This window comes from Carassius carassius, chromosome 27 (genome assembly GCF_963082965.1).
Source record: "Carassius carassius chromosome 27, fCarCar2.1, whole genome shotgun sequence".
NCBI classification, from domain to species: domain Eukaryota; kingdom Metazoa; phylum Chordata; class Actinopteri; order Cypriniformes; family Cyprinidae; genus Carassius; species Carassius carassius.
The window spans coordinates 16157893-16170582 of NC_081781.1; the positions used below are offsets into that span (position 1 = coordinate 16157893).

A 12690-nucleotide genomic window follows, 5' to 3' on the forward strand; every position below is an offset into this window, starting at 1 on the left:
GTATGTGATGGAATGTATTAATATGCAGGATGAGGGATATGTGTATGTGACAGGCTACCAAAGATTGATATTAACTACGTTCCATTAACTGGAAAGATAACACAAAGAGGCAACCAACACTCTTCTTACTTGAGTTCACACACACATCTGTTTCAAAGTCATGTGTCATTTGATAGAGAGCTATTAGCTCACTTTGCCTGCGGACACGCATGGTGTGTTGTGGCACTGTAAACACATACAGAGGGGCCTCTGTCCGAGATTGCGGGGTGTGTGAATGTATGAGGCAGAAAGACATGCTGGATTTGAGGAGCTGAACAACCAAGTTTTAACAAGTTTTAAATTTGGTCACATCGGACAAGGAAGCTGTCTGTTAAATGTTTCATTGCACTCTCTTGTGATGCCACTTAAATGTTGTCTTTAATGGATCTTAAAGGATGGCGCCGTTTATCATGAAACATTATCCGCAATGCAAGTGCACCTGAAGGCCTGATACTGATATGACAGATCACCGTTACCTAAACAGAAGAAACACTTCCCCTGGGCTGTACATGTTGTACTTTGAGTGTCTGATTATTGTAAGTGATTTGAGGTGAGTTTGGGTGGTGCATCAATGAGTGGTGTTATGAGGAGGTTAATAGTTTTAAGCGATCTGATTTAATTTACATAGAGATCATGTTCCACTTGAGGCTAACCACCTGACCCCTTTTATTGGGATTTCGTGAGAGGGAGACATGAAGTGAGACCTGCGCTGTTGGGAGTGATTAGAGGTGGATGGTTATCAATTTAATTAATTAAAAATAGATACAGGTGGAATTAATATTATGAAAACAAATAATTCTCTATGATGTACCTTTAATTATTTATAAATAATGTTATATTATGATATGATCTCTGTGTGTCTAGCAATAAGCCATGAGATGCTGTTACAATAATTATACAAGAAAAAGCAATGTACAGACAAGAGTGGATTTTTTTATGAACTTGTGGCAACATTATAATTAAATGATTAGTTCAATTCCAGAATACACATTTACTGTTAATTTACAACCCCCCATGTGATCCAAGATGTTCATGTCTTTCTTTCTTCAGCTGAAAAGAATTTAAGATTTTTGAGAAAAACATTCAATGATTTTTCTCCTTATAGTGGACTTCAATAGGAGTCAATGGGTTGAAGATCCAAATTGCCATTTTGATGCAGCTTCAAAGGGTTCTACATGATCCCAGTCAAGAAAATAAGGGTCTTAACTAGCGAAATGATCAGTCATTTAAAAAAAAAGGTAAGAACAACAACGGAGAAAAAGGGGAAGCAAAAGGAGTTTTTTGTCCTCTACCCTACCTTTTTGAACTACAGACGAAGAACTAACCATGTGTTACCTTTCCAGTTTGATTATGTAATGCATTCAGAGCTAGTGCAAGATTAGCATTTGTGGTTAAAAAGTACATACATTTATTTATTTATTTTTAATAAATGACAAATTGTTTACCAATCGTTTGTCAAGCAATGTAGTAATGTAATGTACAGCCAGTACTGGTTTTGCATCGGTTCCTGACGCAGCTCGTCCAAAAAAAACAAAACTATTTGTGTGTGCGAAATGCATGAGCGAGAGAAATGTAGGGCTCATGTAAAATATCTTCCACCCACTCACTATGTTTCTAATGCTCACATAGTTTTCTTTCTAAAGCTTTATTTATTTCCATTGCTATTCAACTACTCAATCCAAAGCGAAAATCCCAGCTTCATGGAGAGGAAGATAAATACTGCATGCACTTTTTAACTGCACCTCTTTGCAGACTGTTCACATAATACATATTGCAGGTCAAAATAAAGTGTTTCCAACAAATACAGACACTCATTTGACTTTTGAAACAGGTGCTCTTTCACCTTGCTGGAGGCTATGTTGGTTCCTTTTAGAAGTGTGCTCTTGAAAAAAAATTAGGAGTTGTCCCAAAATAGCCTGAAAAGGCCGCAGATCATCTGTGGAGGTTCAGGCTTTTTTCACAGCTGAGATGAAGCTGATCAATGGTTGCCTTTGAGGCAATGATTTGAAGAACTTTCCAGAGCTTGTTATTCTATTAGGAAAACACCTTTATTGCTTTGATAAATTTGGTTTTGGCAAACAATTAGAACTAAAACAACAAAACAAGAGTAACTGAACATTCCAGAAATTCTGTTATTATAATATTTTCTGATGTGTTTAAAAATGTGCAAGTCTTTATTATTTATGGTAGGCCTATAACGTGTTTGGTGACCATTGCTTTCAAGTTTATTATGGAATAATAACTTAACTTTGGTCTGTTCTTCACACAAAGTACTTGTATGACATGAAATGCACTACTTTCATTGAATGGTGTTTTAGTAACAAGGTTCGGGAGAAGCGCGTCAGATACTTAGCCTAATCAACACAGGTGGACGACAATCAATTAATCAATACCATAGAATAAGTATCGCTGACTTACCTCTATCCATTGACAGTTTATTAGCATTCAGTTCGCTCTGTCTGTCATCCTATCACAAACCCAATTTTCCGTCCAACAAAGAGATCTACACTGGGGATTTTTTCAGATCTGCCGCAATTTGCCAGCTTAATGATCACTCCTACCCCGCCTAACTGGCCGCCGAGCACCAAGTGTTATCGCGGCAGCTGCTCTTCTTGACCAGCCACACATTGTGGCCAATAGACCATGCAAAGCCCCGAGCTTGCCTCGCTTGACACCACCATCGTCCCGCTCAAGACCCGGCTCTCCTCGAGCAGCAGACATTCAACCAGCCGAGCCGCGCCACAGATCTCATCGCAGCAAGCCTCACTTGCTACCTGATGTGGCTCAGCCTTCCACCCCGGTTTTTCCGGCCACAGCGCAGTTTGAGGCCGCCTCCACTAGCAGAGCAGAGCATAGTAAATCAATAAATTTTCAGGTGAAGACGCTAAACGCAGGTTTCGCGGCTATAGTTCGCTAAACGACATTATGACATAATTCTGTTGGATGACGATGCCATGTTTAACTGAAGCCAAGGCATTCTTTCCAGAGTCGTCATCCACACTGAAATGTCTGAAGACATTACATTTGCCTTACTGTGCATGTCTAAACCTCACAGAGATGATACAGACATTAGTTTCATGCAATTCCTCTGGCTGGATTTATTTATTTAGGGAAATATTTCATAATTTACTGGTGTGATCACTCAGAATTTATCTAAAACCCATACTGCCCTCGTGTTTTGCCGCAGGGCAGCAATTGTGAGTAAATTTTCTGTTGTCTTTTTAGGACTGTAATATGAAAAGCATGCAAAGTAAATATCTTTAGAAACTGCGTGAAAGTTGAATAGCACATAACTGCAAATAAACGTAACTGCTATAAACATGTCAATTGGTACAATGTTTTACAAGACTAAACATGCTTCATTGTTTTCAAAGTCTCTGTTTCCACAGTCCATACTACAATGTGAAAACAAACAACATTCCAGTTTATCCGCTCTGGAGAGTGTGTAAAATGGCTGAAAGGCCAAAATGAGAGGGAAAGATGCTTTTCCAACAGGAACGTATTAATGTGGACAAGGCTTGAGGAATTGTCAAATCAGGCAACCAATTGCTAAGCCGGCAACAAAGTAGGCTACCCAGGCATTTTTACAGCCAACAACTACAGTAGCCGAAGCAAACACGAAGCTGCTTCTACTTGCAACAATGTCCCGCACATCTTATTATTTCCATCCTGTTACTCCTAACCCCCTTTTTACTTTTCAGCGTCCTCCAGCTCACGTAGCAGACATTAGCATAAGGCTGACTCTGCTAGCAGTGCAGGCTACACAGGTTCTCCAAGACATCACACACCCCTTTTCCTACAACCCCCTCCCCTAATCACGGCCTGCAGCCCCACAGTCCAACCCCAGTGCGAGGCTCTCTCCACTAATGGCACAGGCCCCAATGCACGCCATTCACCCTCTCTTTCCCTCTCTTTCTTTCACTTCCGGAGCCGTCCCAAGCGTGAGCATGCCTCCGCAAGCGTTGAGCAACTATTTTTTCTCCTCCTCCCATGCTCCCCTTTACTTTTCTATGTTCTGTCACACCTTAACCATCCTTCCGAACACCACCCCCTGTAGCCAGCAACATCAGGACACAGATTCTGTCAGAAGGCAGAGGGCTCCAAGACCTATTAGTGGTTAGACCGATTCCATATCAAAGAAGCTCACTGAACCCTCATCAGCCAACCCCTCTAACACCAGTCCATCCCTGTTCACTCAAACTTGTGATCTACCATAGCTAACCGTCTTTAACATCCCCTTATCCATCTATAGCGGCCCATCCTCACTCCAGCCATCCCAGGAGTGCTGTATTTGCTCACTGCCGCAGCAGTGTCTGCTCCCACAGGAGCCTTTTCTGTATTTCCTCACTGCCGCAGCAGTGTCTGCTCTTGCAGGAGCCTTTTCTGTCTTCCCTACTGAAAAAAAAAACCTACAACGCTCTACAAAATTCTCCAGGCAGTTTCTCCCAGAACCCTCCAGTCATACGTGACTGCGTGGAGATGCAAGACATTCCACCTCACTTATAACATTCCGTTCCCGGATTTTTCCCTACTCTCTATCACCTTTCATTTCGTTTCTCAACGTCGCCAAGGGTCTCAGGAGTGCCCGCTATCTCTACCTCTATCTGTATTTCCCCACTGCCACAGCAGTGCCCGCTCCCCTGTAGGAGCCTTTTCCTGTATTTCCTCACTGCCGCAGCAGTGTCTGCTCCCGCAGGAGCCTTTTCTGTATTTCCTCACTGCCGCAGCAGTGTCTGCTCCTGCAGGGGCCTTTTCTGTCTTCCCTACTGCCGCAGCAGTAGCCGCTCCCGCAGGAGCCTCTATCTATATTTCCTCACTGCCGCAGCAGTGTCTGCTCCCACAGGAGCCTATTCTGTCTTCACTACTGCCGCAGCAGTAGCTGCTCCTGCTGGAGCCTCTGTCTATATTTCTCCACTGCTGCAGCAGTGTCTGCTCCCCCAGGAGCCTTTTCTGTATTTCCCCACTGCCGCAGCAGTGTCTGCTCCCGCAGGAGCCTTTTCTGTATTTCCTCACTGCCGCAGCAGTGTCTGCTCCCGCAGGAGCCTTTTCTGTCTTCCCTACTGCTGCAGCAGTAGCCGCTCCCGCAGGAGCCTCTATCTATATTTCTTCATAATATGAAAACAAATCAGCATAATATGAAAACAAATCAGCTCAGAAACGCACTGCCTTCATCAGCAACCCATTTGGGTTCACCAAACAGCTCCTCGGACAGAGACGCAGCGGACGCTTAGCCTGTGCAAAGGAGGATGTCGAGCAACACCTTCAAAACACTTTCAGAGACCCCACCAGAGACCAAGACCTAGGACAGTGTGATACCGTGTTAAGACCACCAGAGCCAATGGTGGCATTCGATCAGAGGGAACCTCTCCTAAAAGAAGTTCAAGATGTGGTAAAGAGGGTAAGAACCGGGTCAGCACCAGGACCAAGTGGAACCACTTACAAGGTATACAAGCACTGTCCCAAGTTGCTACACTGTCTTCTTCCTTAAGAACGGGTACATCGACACCTCAGTTCAGAAAGGCGGAATTTCTGGTGTACCAGGGTGTTTAGAACACACAGGCGTGGTCACGCAGCTCCTTAGAGAAGCAAGGGAGAACAAGGGAGATCTGGTGGTCATCTGGTTAGATCTGGCCAATGCCTATGGCTCTATGCACCACAAGTTGGTGTGGGAAACACTGGAGAGGCACCATGTTCCAGCTACAGTCAGAGACCTCATTCTGGATTATTACAGCGAGTTCAGTCTGAGAGTCTCAGCAGGGTCAGCAACATCGGAGTGGCACAGATTGGAGGTTGGAATTATCACAGGCTGCACCATCTCCGTGATCCTGTTCGCACTAGCAATATGTTGTTAAAATCTGCTGAACCAGAGTGTAGAGGCCCCAAGTCCAGGTCCGGGATCTGCCAACCACCAATCCGTGCGTTCATGGACGACCTGACAGTAACCACTGAGTCAGTGCCTGGACCCAGATGGATCTTGAGAGGACTAGAGAGGCTGTTGGGATGGGCCAGGATGACTTTTAAGCCAGCAAAGTCAAGATCCTTGGTCCTGAAGAAGGGCAAAGTGGTCGACAAGTTCCGGTTTTCGATCTCAGGAACACCGATGCCTACCATCTCCGAGAAGCCTGTGAAAAGCCTAGGGAGGTACTTTGACAGCAGCCTCAGGGACACAACTTCAATAAAGAACACCTGTGAAGAGTTGGAGAAATGGCATGAAGAGCGTCGGGAAGATGGTTGGGTCTACCGCGAAGCTTAAGCCAGAGGAAGGGCTGGACTAGGAGCCGTTGCAGCCCCCCGTTATGACAAAGCGCGGGGGAAGGAGCGGCGGCAACTGGTCCAGAAGGAAGTCAGAGCAGCTGTGGAGGAGGAGAGGACCAGCAGAGTGGATTGGGATGAGACAGCAAGGTGCACGGACTAGATGGGAGCAAGTTGTGGAGAGGAAGATCTCGTGGACTGACCTGTGGAGGGCAGAACCACACCGCATCAAGTTCCTGGTCCAGGCGGTCTATGATGTTCTTCCCAGCCCGTCTAACCTGCACTGCTGGGGCTTGGCCGAATCACCAGCATACCCCCTCTGCCAGAAGAACAAGGGGACCCTTGAGCACATATTGAGTTGTTGTCCAAAAGCTCTGGGGGAAGGCCGATACCGCTGGCGTCATGATCAGGTGCTCAAGACTATCGCAGAGAGCATCTCTAGTGCTGTTTCCATCTGCCAAAAGTCCAGACCTAGGAAGCAAACCATCAGCTTCATTAGAGCCCGAGAAAAGCCAGGTACAAAGAAAGGAACAGCAGGGCTTCTCCAAACTGCACAGGACTGGCAGCTGTCAGTAGACCTGGGCAAGCAGCTCAAGTTCCCCCAGCATGTAGTCAAGACCTCACTCAGACCTGACATCATCCTGGTATCTGAGGCAACAAAAAATGTTGTCATGCTAGAGCTCACCGTGCCATGGGAGGAGCGAATGGAGGAGGCCTTTGAGCGGAAAAAGGGCAAACATCAGGACTTAGTAAGCGACTGCCACAAACAAGGCTGGAAGGCAAGGTGCTTGCCTGTAGAGGTAGGGTGCAGAGGCTTTGCTGGACAGTCCCTCTGCAGGGCATATACTGCACTCGGCATCACAGGCGAAAGGAGGAGAAGAGCCATCTGTAACAGCACAGAGGCAGCGGAGAAAGCCTCTAGGTGGCTCTGGATTAAGAGAGCGGAACCGTGGTTGAGCTGCCAGGGCACAAGCTGAGGCTTGATCAACCTCAGCTGGGTCGCCTGTGTGAGGGTGTCTCATGTTCGAGAGACCCGAAACACCCGATGACCTCGGGATACATCACTGATGATGTGCCCTGGTGCATCAGAAAATGTATCAGTACAACAGTCATACGTGACTTTGTGGAGATGCGTCAGGACATTCCACCTCACTTATAACATTCCGTTCCCAGATTTTCCCTACTCTCTATCACCTTTCATTTTCTATTCTGCAGCCAGCAAGGCTTACCTGTCCATTGCCAGGAGCTCGAGCTCCCTTTGGATGTTGGTGAGAACTTTTTGACTACCCAACATCACCTTTTCCGTTTTATGCCCGGAGAGGTTTACCCATTCAATGCATGGAGTTGGAGCTCCCATCGGATGTAGGAGAGACCCTTCCGGTTAGAAAACCTTTTCCGTCCCTTAGCCAGAGAGGCTTACCTGTTCGATGCCGGAAGCTAAGCTCTTATCGGATGTCGGTGAGAGCCTCCTGGCTAGACAACCTTACCCTTTCCTTCCTTCGGCCAGCGAGGCTTACCCATTCAATGTATGTATGCTCCCATCGGATGTCAGCGAGAGCCTCCTGGTCAGATAACCGTTAGGTCACCAAAACGATCTACCCAATATGCATGTACCAAGCTCCCAAAGGAGGCTGGCAAAAGCCTCCTGTGGCAAGGGGGGCGTGGTTTAGCGATCCCCCACTGCAGGGTTCGCTAAACCACGCCCCCCCTTGCCACACCTCCTTTCCCAGCCTACGGTCATCGAGGCTTACCCATCTTATGCCATGAGTAGCGAGCTCCCATAATACGCCGGCGAGAGTCTCACGGCCACACAAACTTACCTTTTCCTCTCTCTACGGCCTGTGAGGCTTACCCAGTCAATACAGTGAGCAGGAAGTCCCCGTTAGATGCTGGCAAGAGCCTCCTGGCCACACAACTTTACCTTTTCTGTCTTACATCCGGAGAGGCTTACCCATTCAATGCGTGTGCTCCCTTCAGATGTCTGGCGAGAGTCTCCCATCCACGCAACTTACCTTTCCTTTTCTCGTGAAATGGTGTTTTGGTAACAAGGTTCGGAAGGAGCGCGTCAGATACTTAGCCTAATCAACACAGGTGGACCACAATCAAGTAATCAATACAATAGTATAAATATCGCTGACTTACCTCTATCCATTGACAGTTTATCAGCATCCCTTCTCCACCCCATCTCCTCACTTCGAGATCACTTTATAAATAGACGGGGAAGGGGGGGTACTCTACGTTTGGGCCATTCCCAGACAGCATGCCAAATATGCATACCGTACCTGAGCTAATCATATGTAAGCATGAACTCGTAAAATAGAAAAGAGCAGCTTAGACATTTAAATAAATATCTCCTATGTTTCTTAGAGTTACTGTATATACTGTAGACACCTGTTCAAATGCAAAGTAGTTCACAATAAATGATAACATTATGGGCAATATGTAACTACAGGCAAATTCATACTCCTATCACATGTTTACCTTTACCCCTCAACCCCCTGGACTCGTTTTTCTGTCAGGCTTTGTCTTATAGTTCAACACAGCAGTCAAAAGCAAATACAGTCACTGTGTTCATGGGAATTAGATGAATCAGGGAGCCCAGGAGCTTAAAGTCTTCTCATGAGGTTTGACAAGCATGAGGCACAAGCCATCGGCTTCTTGGATGCCAGAAGATCCTGAAAGATATGTTGTATTAAGAAAGCCTGCAGGATCTAACCGACTTTCTTTATGGTTTATTCAATCAAACCTTTAAAACAAGTAAAAGCAAACTGGGAATGACCATGTGAATTCTCTGAAATGACTCCTTTGCTTAATGTTTGCTTTTTTTAACACCTCAATACACCTTAATTGGAACTGCCATTATCTTATTTTCATGAAAATTGCTTTAGGTGAAACCACATGAAGCATGAAATATGAGCATGTAGAAACTTCAGAGAGATATTTTTGGGTCCAGAAGTTTACATTTTTTACCCCGCTACTGAGTTCGAGCTTAAAATAACTACCAAATTGTAGTAATTTAATACTGAAATTGAACAGAATCTTCACTAGAAAGCAACACAGAATCTTTCAGAATGTATTATTCTGAAAAAGAATGAAAGGAAAGGATGGCAGAGGGGTTTGTTTTCAGAAAAGAGAACATTTGACAAAAAATAAAAAGTAAATGAAAAGAGGAAGGTGATTAGCAGTTTGATAAAAGATAAATAAGCAAATGTAGGGAGGAAAAGGAAAGGGAGTTCAAGGAAACATATATTTACCTTAGCATACATGGCCTTGGATTCATGTGACTTTTTTTACAAGAAGAAAGGTAAATATTATGGTTTGAATAAAGCGGGGAGACTATAGTTTAGCATGGAGTAACTATATACCCACATGTAAACAGCCTGGGGTTGTTACCTTAACTTGGGTTGTTCATTATGAAAATGTTAAGAGGTTTATTGCGTCTTTGCTGTCACAGAATGTGCAGGGTTATGGTTACTCGGTTATTTCCCTATTGCTAGTGATAAACAAATTAAGTTACTCACAAAATCTGGCCTTTCGCCAGTATGTCTACTAATGTGGCGCACTCGGCTAAGGCACTGATCCCGAACCCCAGAGGTTGTGGGTTCGAATCCAGGGTGGGTAAGGTTGATCTGTTGTCCTGATGTATGTTCCATTTCTGCTGTTGGTGGTGGTGTTGGCGCAGTGGATAAGACACATGCCATTGGTGTGAGAGACCCAGGTTTGAATCCACTGTGAGACACCAATGTGTCCCTGAGCAAGACACTTAACCCCTAGTTGCTCCCGAGGCGTGCGACCTCTGACATATATAGCAATTGTAAGTCGCTTTGGATAAAAGCGTCAGCTAAATGCAAATGTCCTACATAATTTGTAATATCACTATAAATGTGCAATATTTTTGATTGTACACTTTTTCTTGTATTACAGCTGAAACAATCTTCTGTTAAACTTTCTTCTGTTCATTTTGCCACATAATCTTGTTTAACATATTTCCTGTCAATCTTTAGTTTAAAACATTTAGTCATGTGACATGTTTTTATGTTTTGTTCTGTTATTGGTGTAATCCTCATTCTAGAATACATTTTAATTCCCTAACAGTTTGACTATTAACTATTTGACTATTTGAACTTGTTCAACAGTTTCATTATAGATTTGACAATTCAGTATTCAATTTAAAAGAAAACAACAAATGTGTTTATCTCTGGAGGCTGGAATGATGACAAATCACAAGATTATATGAACAAATGGGAATACAGTAAATACAACTAAATTATCTGGAAACAGAGTAAGTGATGGGTGAAAGGGAGGTCAGGGGTGTCACAATCATAAAGTCTTGGGTCATATGTTAGAATGACAAGAAGACTCAGTGTTGTCTAGAGCATCCAAGACAAGATGAGCCTCTCATGTACATTAATGACAAACAAACACATAAAACATTGATCATATCCACCCACTCAGATGTGTCTCATTTCTTTCATTTTTAGGCAAAATTAAAGTAGCAAGACTACACAGATGAGATTCATCTTGCTGCTTCCAAAACTAATAAATAACACAATGTGTTTGTCACATTTAGTGACAACAGTGAAATAAATCCGTTTTTTTTAATATACAACCTGCCTAAATGAGTCACCTCACGCTGTAAACATTATTGCTCTTCTGCGATAAGATAATGTGTAATTTATATATATATATATATATATATATATGTATATATATATATAGCGGGGACCGGGTGAAGGTTGTACCAGTGGGCCCTGTTTGAAATTGTTTAATTTGTATGTTCGTTCCTTTTTATTTATTTGTGCTATTTACACAATGTTTAAGTTTTTTTCAAGTTAGTAGGTGTCAATGTACAGAAACCAAATAATTAAATGTAAAATAGCACTGGATAGTCTTCAAGAAGTCGGGGAAGTCGTGGCCTAATGGTTAGAGAGTCGGACTCCCAATCGAAAGGTTGTGAGTTCGAGTCCCGGGCCGGCAGGAATTGTGGGTGGGGGGAGTGCATGTACAGTTCTCTCTCCACCTTCAATACCACGACTTAGGTGCCCTTGAGCAAGGCATCGAACCCCCAACTGCTCCCCGGGCGCCGCAGCATAAATGGCTGCCCACTGCTCTGGGTGTGTGCTCACAGTGTGTGTGTGTGTGTTCACTGCTCTGTGTGTGTGCATTTCGGATGGGTTAAATGCAGAGCACAAATTCTGAGTATGGGTCACCATACTTGGCTGAATGTCACTTCACTTTCACTTTCACTTTCAATGTAAAAAAAAAAATATCGCCGTTAATCTATTCTCAAAGTTGGGTTGGGAGCTGGGTCTATACTAAGCAAGCTATGATGACTTTCACCTTGATATTTTATATAACCGACTGGCTGAGGCCAGCCTAAAAAGATGCTCAGGACAGTTGACGGGCCACTGCTGCGCATCGTCACGAAAACTTATCTTTTTCACGTGTTTTTAAGCCTTACCGCTTGTCGATTTAAACATTAAAGCATCCAAACACAAGACGCGGAAACAGTGTAGCTGGTTACTCGCGCGCTGTGTTCAGTGCACACGAGAGAGAGAGCCGCATCTCATGGACAGCAACACTGAACCGAGCTCTCTTTTGCGAAGTTCTCCTCGAAGTCCCTCCTGCACCTGCACCTGAAGGAACAAATATAAATCGCAGTTTGAACAAACAAAAATATGTGAAAGACCCCAATTCAGCACTGAGGTGTTCTGTTGTTCAGGGCTCACGCAGAGAAAGGCGTCTCAAAACACTTGAACATCGAATTTGCTTCTTTTTGCTCTTGTGTCGACAAATACATACAAAATATGTCAAAATATCCACCTTGGAAATTATGCTCAAAAAAACTGTCAGTTATTTCTTAAGTGAAAGTAAACAGTTGAGGAAAAAATGGGATGTGTATTATATTGGATGCGTTCCTCGTCTCTTAAAGTGACCCCGCCTAATTTAGCTACTGGCTGCTGTAGTGTTAATCCAAGAAAATGAAAATGAAAATCACTCACAGCTCTTGACTGAATTACTTAGTTTTAACAGTCAAACCAAAAATTATTCAGACACCAGATATTATTTTTTTATATATATAGCAAAACTGTAATAATGTGAGAAATGATGAAGGTGTCTGAATAAATGTATGTTTGATTGTATATTTCATTTTTACATTGAAGACTATCCAGTGCTATTTTACATTTAATTATTTGGTTTCTGTACCTTGACACCTACAAACTTGAAAAAAACTTAAACATTGTGTAAATAGCACAAATAAATAAAAATGAACGAACATACAAATTAAACAATTTTAAACAGGGCCCACTGGTACAACCTTCACCGGGTCCCCGCTGACCCCAGCTACGGCCCTGCTCAAGCCTCTTTCACACATACTCCGTCTGCAGTGCGTATGCA

The 12690-nt window shown here is 43.7% G+C and overlaps 1 protein-coding gene and 1 pseudogene across 2 annotated transcripts in view; one reads left to right on the forward strand and one right to left on the reverse strand.

Moving 5' to 3' along the window:
* Window positions 1-12690, reverse strand: part of kdr (kinase insert domain receptor (a type III receptor tyrosine kinase)) — a 167583-nt gene that overhangs the window by 64153 nt on the left and 90740 nt on the right. The window lies entirely within an intron of this gene.
* On the forward strand, window positions 732-7268 carry LOC132107421 (uncharacterized; annotated as a pseudogene).